The sequence below is a fragment of the Arachis duranensis genome, chromosome 2 (genome assembly GCF_000817695.3).
Source record: "Arachis duranensis cultivar V14167 chromosome 2, aradu.V14167.gnm2.J7QH, whole genome shotgun sequence".
Lineage (NCBI taxonomy): Eukaryota > Viridiplantae > Streptophyta > Magnoliopsida > Fabales > Fabaceae > Arachis > Arachis duranensis.
Genome location: NC_029773.3, coordinates 4,244,271 through 4,262,524, shown reverse-complemented (window position 1 = coordinate 4,262,524; position 18,254 = coordinate 4,244,271). Strand labels below are relative to the sequence as shown.

Here is an 18,254-nt window from a genome sequence, read left to right as displayed (position 1 = left end):
AAGAGACCTCCTTCCCCTCCATGACACACCCAATCAGTAGGAGCATATCCATAGGAATCTCAGAGAAGTGGGTGGTGGGAAGGACATAGCAGGCAAATATCATCTGCCAAGTCTTGGCCTCCCTAGTCAAGTGAGTAAACAACATCCCCTTAGGCTTGGTGTTGTTGGCATCCATAACCCATGTGGCCTCTGGTAACCCAATAACAGTCCTGAGTGCCTCATAATCAAAAGTCATGCTGTGTATGGCTAACTCAGCCTGCTGATGGGCACACAGCTCATCAGGGACATGCCGGCACTGTAATGCCTCCTCAATGGCAGTCTCAGTGATCATAATCTCCCTACCCCTCACCTGAACCGAATCCAATGTCGGACGGAAGAAGTTGCAATAGAATTCCTTCACCCAAGATACATTAATATCCCCCAAATCTCGGTCAACAAAGTCAATGCCCAAATCAATGATCCGACCGGAATGATACCCAACTGAAGGATCCGCCCGTCAATGGACCGTCTCACATCAGTAGGGAGAAGCAGCTTCTTCTCAATGTTCAGCTTTGTAGTTCGATATTTAGAAAACCGGAGCTCGCAGTAAAGGTTGGGGAATTTGTCAGGATTGGTAGAAGGTAACTGCTGATTTTCCTTGTCCACATCATTCAATGGGTTCTTGGCATAATTCTTATAGATGGAAGGAATAGAAGGGGTAGAGTGCTTTCTTTTCTTGGAGGCAGTGGCTATGGCTTTGCCTTTGTCCGACATCCTGAAAAATATGATAGGATATATAAAACATTTAGCATGTAACAAAGAGAGCATGTTCAGGATACAATTAACAAAAACAATCATGTTGTTGCAAAGAATATGCAAAAGTGAACTAATAAACCAAGAAGGCAAGTTACAGTAAAATCAACAACTCATATTCAAAATGCAAGAATATCATCAAAATTTGGAAAGAATTGTTAAAGGGAAGCGAAAGTTAGATGGTTAAAGAAATTAGTGAGTTAAGAAGAAAAATGGATTAGTGATATGATGATATTTATACGCAATGAAAAGAAAAGTTGTGGCTCATGTTCACAATAATTGTGCAAATCCGGGAAGTCAAAAGGAAAACGGAAAGTTGCCCAAGGTAAAAATGAAGACCAAAAGAAACTAATTTCCTTGAAAATCGGGCAGCATTTCGGCTTAAAATTGGACGTCCCCGGATAGCAAATCAGCACAAGAAATATAGAGAACAACATCAATTAGGCAAAAAATAATAAATTAGTCACTAATACAAAATACTTTCTCAATTTAAATGAATAAGAAAAAAAAAAGATAACGCAATTGACGATTGGATTTTTGACGGTATAGAATTTCACTATTGAAGTCTCGTTGCAAGTATAGTTTCTAAACCAATCAAAAATCCTTTCATACAAAAATTTGTTTGTCACAAGTACAAACCCCTAAAATTAATAACCGAAGTATTTAAACCTCGGGTCGTTCTCCCTAGGATTTACAATAGAGTGTCTTGTTATTGGTTGTGAGTTATTTTGGGGTTTTTGAGATTATAGACAAGAATTATAAATGGCAAGGGAAATAACCTAACAACTAATAAAGCTCTTGGCAAGCTATGAGAACTAGAAGTCCTATCCTAGTTATCCTCCTCAATTGTGATAACAAATTATCCATTACTCCCACTTAGCTAACCTCTAACCATGGAGAAAAGTCAAGTGGATGAATCAATTTGATTCCTCAAGTCCTAATCAACTCCTAAAGGAAAGACTAGCTTTAGAGGTATTCAAATCAATTAGCAACTTCTAATTATCAATCAACAAAAGGATTAGATAACTCAAGAGTCACTAATTACTCAACTAAAGCCAAGAGGAACAAAAGCTACACTAAAATCCTACCAAGCATTTCATCAAACACTTGGAAGGCACAAAAGAAAAGCAAAGCAAATTGACAACAAGAAGAGAATCTAACAACAATTATTAAAAGAAATTAACAACAACAATCAAAAGAAACACAATTATTATGAATTACCTAATTCTAGAGAGAAGTGAGAATTTCTCTCTCTAGAAACTAAACTAAAACCACTCCTAGTGAGTGTGTGTGAATTGATGAATGAATGAATGTGTGTCCATCCCCCTTCAATCCTAGGCTCTTATATGCATTTTGGCACCAAAGTTGGTTGCTGAACCTTCCAAAATTGCCAGGCACGTGTTGCTTTAGTGAGGTCATGTGCCATCATCGGCGTGTACGCGCATGGTACGCGTGCGCGTCCCTGGCCTGTTTCGCAATGTGCGCGCGAGCGCCTTGTGCGCGTACGCGTGCTTGGCCGAGATCAACTCTTTGGCTTTTTGTGCTTCTCTCCACTTGCATGCTTCCTTCCTTACTTCCTTTGATCCATGCCTAGCCTATTTCAATCCTGTAACTACTAGCAAACACGTCAAGGCATCTTGTGGAATCAAAGAAATTAGAATTCATCAAAATAAAGTTTAAAAAGCATGTTTTTACACTTAGGTACAAATATGGGAGAGATAACAAAACCATGCTAATTCATAGGCTAAATATGACAAAAGGTTATCAAAATACTCTAAATTCAATACACAACAAACCATCAAATTGGGGTTTGTCAGCAATCAATATCAATATATTAATATATTTGTATACTATGTATTGTTACTTGTTTAGAATTTATGTCAATTCATGCTTAAAAGGATATAAAAAAATTTCATTCATGATTTATTATATATTTAATGTTTGTCACCTATAATATTGAGAAACAAGCTGGTGCAGTGGCAAGAGAGTTCGGCGACACGCAGGTGCATCATGGACCAGCGCGAGTCTAGTGCAGTCTGGAGTGCGAATCAGTCAATTTTTAATGAATTTGATCACCGTTGACTGATTCAATTATAATTCAGTCCAATTTACTAACCAAATTAACTAGACCACTGGTTTATTAGTTTTCGGTTGAACTGGCCGGTTCGATCCGATTCTGATAACTATACTTTTTTTTCTTTTACTTTTATTTCATAAATTTAGTACGATAATAATCCTCCGATGGTTACTCTTTCTCTTTTGTGGTATTATAGATTCTTTTTATAATGTTTTGATTCTCTTTTATATATGAGGATTTTACCTTCTGTGATGCAGGTCTTGTTATGGGAGAAAGACAATTTGATATTTATGAAATTCTTTGTAAATTTAGGAAGTGATCAAATTTATTCGAAGTTTGAAGAATAAAAATTATTTTACTGTGTTGCAGTATATCTGTGTAATTTTTAAAATGAAAGAATTTTAGTATTGGCTCTATATCTATTATTTAAAATTTTTTTAATCAAATATTATGTTTCTTCTTAGTTCATAATTCAATAAATTAAATAAAATATTTATTTTTTGATTTAGATATAAATTTAATATTTTTGCTGCGATTTATAAGTGCCCTATGGTGTTTTCTATGAATGAAAGTTACTCTTCTTTAAAAAAAAATGAGATATATACATAATAGACAAGACATTCAAAAAGGAATACCGTGAATGTTGTGAAAAATATATGTATCTTGAGTTAGTATTTGCAAGAGCTCTCCAAAATCATTATTTTAGTTAATATTGACCCCTCATAATTGCCTATAAATAACCTTTAAATTAAGATAAAATGTATGAGATGAAACATATAGTAAGCAACCAAAAATGCTTATACCCTTAAATAAATAGGTGATACAATAAGTATATTATTTTGAGAGTATATTGTAAGATCTCAATTATAATAAATATATATTAAAAATATTTATAATTTTTTATTATTTTATTTTATTTTTATATCTATTTTTTTGCTCTATTAATTTTTACAACAGATAGTTAGAAAGATAAATAAATAGATAGATGTACTATTAGTTATTTAATTAAAGCAAAAGTATGTATGATGAAACGATTTTATTGACTATAAGTCTTTGTTTAATTTTATATTTATTAAGTGCAACGTGCTTTTTTTGCACAGAAATAGATTTTTTTTTTTAATTTTTTTAACACTTGACAGAATACAGTATAATTTTTCATATTTGATTCTATAAATAAGATCAAAAATAAAAAAATTAAATTAAACACTAAATACCATCTAAATTCTTTTATACTAGAGAGGATTCACGCCTCTCTTTGCACATGATATGTATGTATTAATTTTTGGAGGGGGGTTTAAACATTTATGAAACCATAAGTCTTTAATTTGTTCTAATTATAATTATTTAAAAAAATTTACAAGACATTAAAATCAGCCTAAAATAATTCAAAAAATTTTTATTTATATTTATTAATTATTGTTAAAATAAATAGATAATTTAAAATATAATAAAATATAATTATAAATGTTATATATATAAAAGTTTAGATATCAAGTTAAATAAGATAATTTTAGATTATTATCTTTCTAATATTATTCTTTATATATATATAAACTTATTTTTAATATATATTTTATATTTTAATATATATTTTAAATGAATAGTTAATTTGATGACTAATTTTTGTAGTTAAATTTTTATGTTGTGTTTGTATATTGCATATCAAATATACCTCACTAGAGACTATGTCATCCATGAACCTGCAAACAATTGTGGAAGCTGTAGCAATTTTGGGTTTACTTGTTACCCATTTGAAGATGTCTTCTACCGCGGTATCTCCCATGCCAATGTAAGAACTTGTCATGAGGAATGGATAACCACATGATAATGTTGATATTAATATTAATTAATTATACAATAATATTATACCATAATTTTTTTGTAATTTTTGACAAAAATAATGATAAATTTACTCATTATAAATTCTTATGTATGTATTTAGAATATAAAAAAAGTTTTTTCATAAAAACAACAACAACAATAATAATAATAATATAATTATTAGAGATTATTCTTAAAAAAATTCAAAGTTAAAATTATTTAATATTTTTGTATTTAATATAATCAAAAATATCCTATTTTAAAAAGTATGTTTGTATTAAAAAAATGTTTTACTTTGAATTTCAAAACATCATTATTTACTTTGCTTGTTTCTAATTAAAAAAGTGTATTAATATGTTAGGCTGCGTTTGTTTCCAAAGACAGGACACTGAGATAGGGACACAGAAACACAAAATCCTATTTAGTAAAGGAGACATGGACAGAGACAATGTGTCCAAAGATACTGAATTAGTGTATTTTATGTCCATCATGATAGGAAAGATATGAAAACACTAATAAGGGATACAATTTATTTTTTATTTTTTCTTTTATTATTCTTGTTAATTTTTTATAATTATATTTTTTATTATTATATTTTACATCTCAAATTTTTTGAAATATATTAGATTTTAATAATTTGTTCTATTTTATTACTAAACAGGATACGAGAACACAAAATTTTGTGTCTCTATTTTTTATGTCTTATTCTCAGTATCTTGTCTTATTCTATTCTCAAAAACAAACGTAGCCTTAGTGTCATCGTCTACGTGCACAAAGCTAAGCTAATAATAATAAAGGTTGATATATAGTAAAAGTATAATGGACGGGTGACTGTTATGTCTGATAAAGAAAAACGTTGATGATGATTTTCAATGGCTAAGAGAAGGGGGTTGAATCTTAGCCCCCTTTTCGCTTGATTACACTTGCTGGTCTTTGAGGAGACTTTTTTATTTTTGTCTCGTCCCTAGCCACGAGACTTTTATTTTTGTCTCGTCACTTAGCACGAGATATTTTTTCAATTTTAGCTCTTGTGCAGTAGAAACAGAAATAGAGTAAAAGAGAGAGAAAATTACACCCAGATATATCTTGGTTCAGCTGCTAAGTGCAGTGCAGCCTACATCCAGTCTTCATCACAACAATGATAGAATTTCACTATAATCTTCTTGATTACAGACTATAAAGTGCTAACCCAACTTACAAGGGGATTCCCATAGAATCATGAAATACAACACAGATGTACAAAGGAACTCTAAGGACATCTATGGCTTTTTCTTTTAATTTTGCACTCTCTGCCTTTTTTCGCTCTATGGCTTTTTCATATAAACTTCACTGTTTGCCTTTTTCCATGAGACTCAAGATATGACAAAATTAAACAGAAAAATACAAAACAGAATACATTGAAGGAGAAGAGAAATCTGTTAGCTCAGGTAGCTCTGAGAACTCTGTGTCTTACACTCTCACACTTTCTCCTTGAATCAAACCGTGGCTTGTTCACCCTTTTTATAAAAAAGGGAAGCCTCCACAGTTGAAACCAAAACCCAAGCTTAACTTCTTTTCCTTCACACATAATTGGTTCGGCCAGAGAGAGAGAAGAGGTAACCCATGCAAAGTCCAACATGCAAATACCTCTAGTTCTTCCTTGGTCATCAGTTTTCATCAATCCGAGCGCTCCATCCTTGACTTGCTTTTCAAGATGAATTTCTGGCCCTTGATGCTTCATGATGATGATGGCTTCATCTGCTCCAATCTCTGCATCTTCCATCACGTAGCCACCCTAGCTACTTCCTATGGTGGTTGAGCAAAATCAGAGATAAGCCATCCCTCCAAGAATCTCCTCCTTGCTGGCCGAATCTCCTTATACCATTTTTGGTATGAAAAAGTCAAGATCTCTTTACCAAATCTTACCATTCATGGTTGAAGATCTTAGCCACTACATTTTTTATGTTTTCTTGCCATCATTGTGATGGTCTTTAGCTTGCTCATAGCTTCATCTTGATATGTTACAAGAGCTTCCATGATTTACTGTGTAAAGATCGAAACATGAAGCAAAGATGAGAGAGAGGAGAGAGAAATTTGAACACTAGCTAATGGGTAATGATAAAGTAAAATTAAAGTTCAAATTCTCTTGCATAAGGTAGCGTGTAGAGTTACTGAAGCCATCAAATCAATTTCTCTCTCTCATTTATGTTTCCAATGCTAGCAAATTAAATTTTGAAATCCATCCCACAATAAGAAATGGAATCCGTTATAAGCATGAAGTAATTTTGCTTTCTTTCTCATTTTGGTTTCGGACTAAACAAGCAAAATTATTTGGGCTTGTATCAATGATAATCAAAATTGGCCCAAATGATAAAATATTTCAGCCATCGTTCATATGGCAAAAATTGCATAAGGCTGAATTTTGATTTTATTAGGTTTGGGATCTTTTCTTTTTATTTCGGTCCAAATAATCACAAATTACTTCAGCCATATAATATAGGAAATATTTAAACAAGGCTGATTGGTTTTAAGCATATTGGGCTTGCAATAATTCTGTTTTTCTGTTTGACCCAATAAGAAAACCTACATCACAAAATTATTAATTAACATATATTAAATGAAAATCAAATTAATAACTTTATAATTAATTATTTCAATAATAAAATGTCCGCTTTTAAAATTTTAGGGGATTGATTTGGATAATTACTCTGCTAGAAAATAGCCTGAGAACTTATTTGTTTGCCGGAATAAAACCTGTAGGATTGATCTGTGTATTAATTTTTTTGAGACTAAAATGTCCACTTTTAAAATTTTTGAGGATTGGTTTAGATAATTATCTGAAAATTCGAAACCTACTACTTAGTCTATCCCGTGTGAATGCATTTAACAATAAAATATATTTTTTGTCTCTAAAATTTTAAAAATATTCTTAAATTTTATTATATTTTAATTTTGTTACAGAAATTTTTTATTTACATTAAATATATCTCTAATAATTAAATTAAAAAAATAAGACTAATCCAATAATATTACATAATAAATATATTTAATTTGTTTGTGTTAAAAATTATTCTTGTAAAATTATTTTTAAATTGGTCAATTTTTTAAATAATTAATTATTAAAAATAAATTTAATAAAAATTAAAAACTTTTAAAATAAAATTAAAACAAAATAAAATTGCAATTCTGCACGGTGGGTCAGCCTCAAATTTACAAATCAAGTGAACCACCGAAAGCATAAAACTAGTTCATAATTTATAGAAATCGATAAAAAAAAAAAGTTTTCGGGGTAAAATAAGCTAATAATCAACTTATGGTTGTTGTCATCGATGACGCACATAATACATGTTAAATTGAGAATAACATAGTATTTTTGTGTATCAGATACATCCATATCGTAATCCTGTTTCTCTAGTTCCGTCTTATTTAATTTAAGAATCATGCTATAGTTTAATTTGTATTTCTTTTTAAAGATTATTTTAAAATTTTTCAAGTCCGTACTCTCACGATGTTATCCTTTTGCCAATAAAAGTTAGTAAAGTAAAATTATTAAGAAACTAAAAAGATTGAGAGGAACATATTTTAAAATATGTAACTTTTTATTTCCTGAATTTATATGAATAGAAAATAATAGATATCCAAATTGAAATAAACTTTTTAGCTAATATTTTATAATTATTTTTTATTTTAAATTTTATAATAAAAATCATTAATTAATATTAGTTAATTGAAATTTAATTTTCTATATTTATTCTTATAGTAATATCAAGAAGACAATAAAAAAATTAATAAAAAATAATTTAAATTTATCTTATTTAACATCTACTAATTCTAACGACACATAAATGTTAGATAAATAAATTTTAACTATTTGAATTGATTTTTTTACTTTTTAAATATTATTGTTATTCTTATAAATTCTTTTTAAGTAAGAGAATTCTAAGTTTTTTTTGTCGAAGCTGATGAAAAAGTTACCGAATTATTTTCATGTAAAATTATTAATTCTAATAAATTTAACTAAATTATTATTTAATAATTTTTAATTATCAATTTCATATTAACACATCTACATGTCAGTTTTGTCACCTCAAGTTTCTACCATAAAAAAAATACAATTAAAATAATCTAACCAATGGCACTGCAGGGGGCGTCTTTTCTTGATGGTATATATACGGCACAGATATGGTTTATGTGCCATTTTCCTTCTTTTTAACTTTAGCAGTGCTCCTGCTCTCTGTCTGTCTTTCTCTCACAACTGCGATTAATCAAACAAACTAAATCAATAATTAATAATGGCGACAATAATGCCAATACCTGATTTCATTTTGGATATCACTTTAGATATCATCAGGAGTAGTCTTGCACGTTATCTGGTATCGGTGCCGCCTCCTGACGATGAGTGGTTGAAGGAAATGAGAGGAAACCTGGGTATGATAGCCACCGTCATTGCAACTATGGCATTTCAAAACGGTCTGAATCCACCGGGCGGGGTTGTCCAAAACGGAGACAAGGGAACCGTCACTTGTCCAACTCCAAAACTGCACGGTCAAGCATGTCCAGGCCAATCTGTTTATGCTGCCGTGGACACACATGGATACACGGGCTTCATGATAACCAACTCTCTTTCTTTCTTGTTCTCTGTAACTACCTGTATTATGGTTATAAGCGGAAGTCCTATTGGTCCAGGATATCCCACCTTGGTATTGGCAATGTTCATGTCCCTCTCTCTCCTCCTTCTTGCTGTCTCCTACGTGCTTGGTGCTTTCCTTCTCAACCCACATGTGCAAAGAAATTACAGTATCATCATCTACGTAATTATCTTCGTCCCTATCACGATGCTGGTGAGTTTCGTTTGTTTCCGCTTCGCTGCATTGATTATGGCCGTTCGGCGGAGCAATGAAGAAGATACGCATGATACAACTTCCACCGAGGAGGTATAGAGTGACTTACAGATCCAGTTTGCTTTTGGTAACGGTTTTGAGGAATGCTAGGGGCAGCAATTTTGGTGTTTTGTAACCATCAATTGGTCATTAATGGTGTTTTTAATAGTGTGAGATTATATCTAATGGTAGGAGATCATTCACTTTTGTTTTGATGGTTAAAAATTGCTGGCCCTTAGACTTTTCATAGTTTTAATCGTTTTTAACAAGTTAACTCTGTCTGATCCCTTTTTTTCTTTCTTTTATAAATATATACAGGAAAAAATTGAAACACATAACACTCAACAACTAGTGGATTCAACTGGTAATTCTCATCTTGATACTCTTGGAATAGTTCTTGAAAAAGTGGATCCTGATTTAGACATGAGAGTTGTCCCAACAGTGACTTTTAAAAACACTGCTACGGAGATTACTCATAAGAATTTTGGTTCTTTAAATGAGGCTGGCACATCGTCCAATTGTAGTTTAAATGTGCAAGAAGAATTGGATGCGGTTAAAACACAATTGCAAGCACTAATCTCCTATATTGCTTCTAAGGAGTCGTTGGCTGCGATATTATCTAATCATCAAACTTCATAGGTAAAAACACAATCTTCGTTAATTTTTTTATTTTATTTTAAGTTTTGGATTATTCTAGTTCGGATGGTAATTGTTAATAAGTACTAGTGAGAATAAATTCATACTGCTATCTCTTGATAAAATGAATTGATGAATGAGTTTAGCCTGAATAACCTTTGTGAAGTAGGGCTCTGTCCTGTAAATTTGTTCATATTTCATAATATCTATCACATTAGTTAATTATTTCCGCAGCTAGTAAGAAATTGAGTCACTTTAATATTATGAGTTGATGGGCTGCTCAAATTGACTAATTTTGGACACGTTTACATGAAACAAAAATTGATAAATTTTGATATTTTTTTAAGGTATGTGAAAAAAGAAAAAAAAATTGGTTTTGTGAAGGAAAAGTAAAATATATAAATGGAAAAGGTTTATCAATTGATCTGAGAATTGGGCTGATTAGTTGAAGTACAGTAAAATTTCATCTATGGATGGTCATAGTTAACTCTGATTTAGGTCAATTATGCCCTATTTTTGGGGTTATAGTTTCTTTTCCACTGAAAGTTGCAATTATATATAAACTTTTGTAGCTACAAATTTTTTTTTTGACATTTTGAATTATGCTAGTTAGGATGGTAATGGGTAAGTAATAAAGGGGATGGTAAAAGTGAGGCTGCTATCTTTTGATAAAGTGAATTTGTTGTCTGCAACTGGCCAACTGCTAATAAAATTGAATTTGAAAAATGACAAAAATATTTATTTTTCATTTGATTCTTGATATATGTATATACTTTTGTCCTACTTGGGTCAATATCATTTTTTTGTTATTTTTTAATATATTTTTAAATTATATTTTTATTGTAGGAATATGAAGTAATTTTTTGGTGCGAGCAACAAAACATCATGATCTTTTTATGATGGAGATTTTATGTATTAAGATATTTAAAATTGAAATATTATGTCATGTATTTTGTATAAGAGTTATGATTTTTTATATCTAATATTAAAAAATCGAATACTATATTTGATACTTTATTTATGAGTTATGTAATATTTTGTTTATGGGTTACGATTTTGAGTTATTATAAAATTTTAAACAAAATAATATTTGTTTAATGTGGTCAAAATGATGATTTTAATTGTCATTTCAAACAAAAAAAAATTGTTATTTTAACTTGGTAAAAATAACAGATAAAATTGTTCTTTTAAACAATAAAAAATGTCACTGTAATCTGAAAAAAATAGTGGTTGGTAACTGCAATGTCCTTTCAACTAGGAAAAATGGCGTGATTTTAAACTGCTATTTCTAAATGATAAAAATGTCACTCTTATTGGAAAAAACGGCAGTTTATAACTGTTTTTTTACACAATGAAAATGTCATTTTATCCACGTAAAAAACAATAGTTTAACCAACCAAAAAAATACCATTTTATTTGGATATAATGACGATTAGAACCGATATTTTAACCTATTTAAAAATTATTATTTTAATTTTAGAAAGTGTGACGGTTTTTTAAAAATCGCTGTAATAATTAGAATGACGCTTCTAATTATGACATTTTTTAAAAACGTTATTTTTGTAAACAATGGCGATTCAAACTTCTGTAAATACCAAAAAATTTCTGTAATAACTAATATGTTTTTGTGGTGACAAATAAGTTCTCTAAAAGAATTTAAAAGTCTCACATTTTAAAATATGAGAAATGCTTTTTCTATTTTCGATTAGTTAAGAATTTATTTATCTTCGAATTAAAAGAATAAAGATTTATTTATCATTTTTTCAAAAAATTTTACATGACAATAAAAATCAGCTGAAAGTAACTCAAGTTTTTCTTAGTTTGTGTTTATTAATTATTATTAAAATAAATAGATAATTCTAAATATATTAAATATATAATTATAAATATTAAATTAAATAAGATAATTTTATATTATTCTTCCTGCCATTACTTATTTATTAATTTTCATTTGCTCTCTTCTGTTCACTCTAGTTACACATCTGTACCTAATTTAAATCCAACGGAGAGTAATTCATTCATCAAAGAAGGCAAGATTTGTCAAAGAAGGCGAGATTTATCCACCACATGACACTATTCAACATTTATCTATATAAGGTTAATATATTTTTCAATAACTTTTAGCTCAATATCATACCATGTAATCATGACGAAATTCCCCTGCATTCTTGTGGAGAAGAAAATTTTGTTTCTTCTTTGTATAAGTTTGGATTAGCTCCTTTCATTGTATGCTCTTTTATTCTCACCAGAAATTGCTAATTAACAGTTATGGCCTACAATTGTTAAGACTTAGATTCGGTTATTAATAATCTAAGCTAAGAGACTTACTTAACCCTCAAGCAACTGACCATGCTTCTCTTCGCTTACCGATTCTGTTTTCAGTTAGTTAGCTTCTGTTATAGGCAGTTATATTAGTTAGGTTAGTTATCAAGAAGTGCTTATCAGTTTAAGTGCTATTGCATCAAGTGTATCAATACTGGTTGATTCTTATGCTTTCAGAATCATAATCAGAATTCATATTCTACAATTCCGATTAATCAGTTCTCTTCTACCTTCCCTATTAGCTTGGTCAATTCTCTTCACTTAACAATTCTGACAATGCTATCTAAAGTTGTACCATTTGTATAAAATTATTTCACTTTATTATACTATAAATAAATGTTCAAATAATTCCTATTATGCAAACTGAGGCTAATTATTAACATATATCTGAATATTTGGAGGAGGAAAAAAAGCACTTACACAATACTACTCAACAAGAAGTGGAAGTTACATCAAAGCTACATTTGCCTTTTGAGACAATCTCCCCTGTTATCATTACTATATTCATTACTATAAGACATATTTGAATATTGTGGAATAAGTCTTGCAGAAGAAAATAAGACTGGTTTTGGAGGATATGGTACTGATTCAAGTGGTCCTTTTAGGATGTCAATTACTTTATCTATAGAAGGTCTATCCACTGGATTTGGTTGAATACACCATAAACTCACCAAAGTAATTTTCATCACAATATCATTTTCTTCTGCTTTGTAGGACAAACGCCTTGTAGGAATATTCCCTTGATCAAGATCTTTATAGATCCAATCGGGAAAATAATTCTCACTACCCTGTGATGTTTCACTTTTGTAGTTTTGTTTTTTTTTTCAATAATTTCAAGAATTAACATGTCATAACTATATACATCAGATTTGTGAGAAACTCCACCATATATTCGACTAAATACTTCTGGTGCAATATATCCTGGAGTTCCTCTTGTTACTTTGGTCCTTCTTACAAATTTTTGCCAATCCAAAATCTGTAATCTTTGGACAGAAATGTTCATCCAAAAAAATATGTTGAGGTTTAATATCAAGATGTAAAATTCTTGTATTACATCCTCGGTGTAAGTATTCTAATCCTCAATTGAGATTTGATACAAGATGCTACAATCCAATTTACAGAGAGTATCAGAAGAATCTTTTCTATAAGAGAACTTATCTAAAGAGTCATTATGCATGAATTCATAAACCAGTACTCTTATTTTTTTGATAGCAAAATTCTAAAAGTAAAACAATATTCACATTAGATGTTCTATTAATGATAGAAACTTCATCTATAAATTCTTCCACATTTTCCTTTGACTCTTTCAATATTTTTACTGCCACCTGTTGACACCATCAGCTAAACTTGCTTTATACACAATACCAAGTCCTCCTTCTCCTAATTTTTCATAAAATGAATTTATCATCTTTTTCACTTCTTTATATGTATATATCGCTTGAGACTCAAGGAACCATAACTTTTAATGAGATTTTCAACATGTTCTCCTCGACATTGTCCTTTTTACTAACCTAAAACATCTCTTACGATGAAAAGCAATCACCCCAAAGATTAAAATAACTCCCACAATACTTACAGCACTAGCACCTGCGATGTAACGAAGTGAAGAATAATTACCAATAGAGTAATGCATGCTACGTGAACTTTACATACACTTGACAAAGAAAAATTCTATTTTTAACTTAACTATTAACTTTGTAGATAAAATTTTAAAATTTTCAAAACGGTAAAAGATAAAATTAAACAAAGAGATTGAGGAGAAAATAAAGATATTTATTCATTGAGGTACAAACAAACTTTTCCTAATATTTGATATAATCCTTAGGACAATAGTAACAAGAAGCAATTAATAAAAGTATAAAACTTTGAAAATGGTCCTACACATTTGAAATCAATCAAGCTAGAGGTGACGCATGAGATATTGAAGCCAATATCTTATATCAATAAAATTGTGGCCACTTAATCTTTGAGTCTACATATTCATTAATCATAAGTTTGTTAATTACTTTATTACAAAAGAAGAATGCTAGAGACCATAAAAATTTATTATTTTTAGCCATCACTTAACATTATTTAGTAATTCAACAATATATTTTATTTATACTTTAAATATTGATGATTAATTGATGACCAAAAATAATAAATTTTGATAGCTCTCTAGCATTCTTCGTTATAAAAATATTTTCAATAAATTGCTTCAAATTAAAAAATATTCCATCTAAAGATACTGTTTTTAAAATTTGACATATTACTATTTGATATTAGCTTTAAATATTATTTAAAAAAATGCTAAGAACCGTTAGAATTTATTATTTTTTATCATCATTTAACTATCAATTCAATTTTTTTAGTCTAATAATCTAATATATTTTATCTCATACTTTTAAATATTAATGACTAAATAATGATAAAAAAAATAATTTTTAATAATTTCATAGCATTTCTCTTATTTAAAATTTGAGTTTTACAAATTACATAGTAGTCTGAAAAATAAATGAAGTTAAAATTGACTCGTTTAAAAAGTTATTAAAATATGGGCCAAGTTAAACCTGTATTATTTTAACTGAACTATTAATTAGTTACTTAATCAATAAGATATTCTGAATCAATGAAATAATATTGGATCCAAAGTAAAACTTTTAATATTTTAAAAAGATACTGATAATTCATAATTCTCTTTAAAATACCATCAACATCCATTATATTCTTCTTCCCATTGAAGAACTTGCCCTTTATTAATCATATCACAATATGGTCTATTTCAGAAAATTTAACTTGTTTGTCTGTCTTATACTCTTATGTGATCAGTAACATGCATTTAATCCCTTTCTATTGTTGTTAAGTAAAACAAAAAAAAATACTCTTTAACAATATGTTTCCTATACACAGACATGCATATCATAGTAATTATATTGCTCTAATTTTCTGTAAAAACAATTTATCCTTTTTGTAAACAAATTTTAACCATGGACATTTCAGTTGGCGCAGATAAAACGTACCTAATTTGATCCAAAGTGGTGTAGTTCTAGTTGGAGAATGCGCAACAATAAAAGCATTATTTGCAGTATTGATGAGCACCATGTTAGGCGAGAATATAGGAATGATCCCTGATAAGTTGTTGTTGGAGACATCTAGAATCTTGAGTTGTGGCAAGGTGGTCAAACTTTCAGGAATTGATCCGTTTAAATTATTCTCAACAAGATACAGTTCTTCCAAGTCAGTTAAATTGGCAAACGCCGGTGAGATAGTTCCGGTGAGATTTAGGTTTGTCAAATTGACCGTTCTGATCTTGTGCTGGATATCGCACGTGATGAAATTCCAACCATTACAGGGATTGTTTACTCGCCACGTGCGCGCCAAGAGAAGCGGATACCCAAACGCCGCAGTAGCAAAACGGTGACTCTGTAATACTCGTGTTGAATACAGGCACAGGGCCTGTATCTAGTTGTTGTCCAGCGAAACTTGAGTCAAGAAGGGGAGATTGATGAGAGAAAGTGGAACTGCATGCACCCGTTAATTGATTGTCCCCAAGCATTAGAGATTGCAAAGAGGTGCAATTTGACAGGTTGGGAATGGGACCTTCTAAGGAGTTCCTTCAAGTCTGACAGCAAGCAACTGCGTCATGGATGAAAGAAATTCAATTGTACCCGACAAGCCACCATACTTCTGGTCACCGAGATGCAACGATTCTAGCTTGAGTAGTTTTCCAATAGACTTGGGCAACACGCCAGTCAGGTTGTTTTTTTAGAGATAAAGAGTCTGCAAGTTGGGGAAGGAAGCAAATGTATCTGGCAAGGAGCCCAAAAGGTTTGTAGCGTCGAGTGAGAGAAAGGTAAGTCCAATTGAGTTATTCAAACTGGCGGGAAATGTCCAGGGTGCAAGGTTGGTGTTGAGACTCAAGCTGAGCTGCTCCAAACTATATAGATCCTGGAAGCAACCGTGAGGGATGGAGGTGAAGTTGTTGAAGCTCAGGAACACCTCTTGAGCGACATTGAATTCAGGTTGATTTCTTCCACGCAGGGGTTGTTGTGAAGATCGGTGCCGCAAATGACATGGCTCCAGTCGCACATGTTGGTGACGTTGAACCAGCTGGAAGGAGCAGGGGATATGGCCTCTCTAAGCTTGATGAGATAAGCAGCTTCATCACCTACTATCTCGTTATTGTTATTGTTATTCGTGGACAACACAGGCTGCCAGAACAAGAAGAATGTTAGTAAACCCATATTTCAGATCTGATCTGTATCTTTGTTCCACAAGCTAAGGGGAGAGATGTGTTTAGTGGGAATGAAACCATGCCGTGGTGGTAGCTAGAGACAAGGGAAGGTTGGGTGTTGGTGGGTGGGGCATCCACAATTCAACTCCAATACTTTCCATGATTGGGAAATGATATAGGTAACCATTACCATATTCTCTGTGTTTTTCTTTTCTAATTAAATAAAGACAAACTAAAGAATTGCCTCTCCGTCCAATCAGTTTTCCAACCTTTTGCTAACAAGTCTCTGATAACGTTGAAGCTTTTCGCTAGCTATTATGTATGTGATAGCTAAAATTATAAAACGGGTCAAATCCGTCAAGCCAAACCATCAAAACTTTGAACGATTGATTTTGTGTCTCTAGAGTTTCTACTTGTTTTCCAGACCTTATTATTGTACTGTTATTATGTAAGATATTTCGTTAATTATTTAACTTTGACCTCAGACTATATTAAAACTTTTTTGGATTCAAACAAAAAACTTTAAACTTTAATAACCAAAACAAAATTACGCCTAAACGTAAGACGAATTTAGTACTTTATCCAATAATGAAATACAACTAACCTTATAGTTTTTAGAAACATAGTATTACAATTTTTTAAAAAACTTGCTCCTCTATAAAATTAAACTTACTTGCTAGGGGTATAGTGCAACTATTTTCTTTTTGAAACCTTAGTAACATTTATTTCCTTTTGACGAAACTATAAGTCTATAACACACTCACTTTCTTTCTTGATCTGTTACACTCACTCATCACACTCATTCTTGATGTTACACTACTTTTGGTTTTTGACACTCATGCTAAGATTCTTCATCCAGGGCACTAACTACTCATAACAAAAAATTCCATACATAAAACATATATGAGATACCCTACATATTTATGTTACATTCATGGCCGTTCAAGAAGAAATATCAAATTCAGCTTTATAAAGTTGTACGCGTGCAACATACATATAAGATGGTTAGTTACGACCTCTAGGTAAGCATGGAAAGACTATAGCAATTTTGCAACATCCTTATCACAAAACAAGTTGTCAAATTGTTGTCCACAGCATACACTACTGTTTGCAAGTTTTATCAACTAACGCCACTTGTAACTTGGATTTTATATCTACATTCATGTTTCTAACTTATTCCTTGAAAAGTTTTCAAAAGAAAAAAGTTGCGTTTCTTTTCACGCTTGCCCCTGTCTCGTGCTCTCAGTTGCGAATACTCAAGCAAAATAAATCAATAATAGTACATGTTGACCAAAACGACCTCTTTCTTGTTTTCTATAGAGCAATGCTAGGGTCAGTAAATTTTGTGATTGGTAGCCATCAAATAGCCATTAATGATGATCTAATGGTGTGAGATAGATGTGAGATTTCATCTAATAACTCACTTTTTTCTGCTGATTACATGCTGGCCAAAATTCAATAAAATTGCTAGTCCCCTAGACTTTTCCTTTTCTCTATAATCACATGTATTATGGTTATGACCAAATTTCTTCAT

The 18,254-nt window shown here is 30.9% G+C and overlaps 1 pseudogene; it reads right to left on the bottom strand.

The window, feature by feature from the left end:
* Positions 1–12,965: 12,965 nt before the first annotated feature.
* Positions 12,966–16,913, bottom strand: LOC107473001 (receptor-like kinase TMK2; annotated as a pseudogene).
* Positions 16,914–18,254: the final 1,341 nt, after the last annotated feature.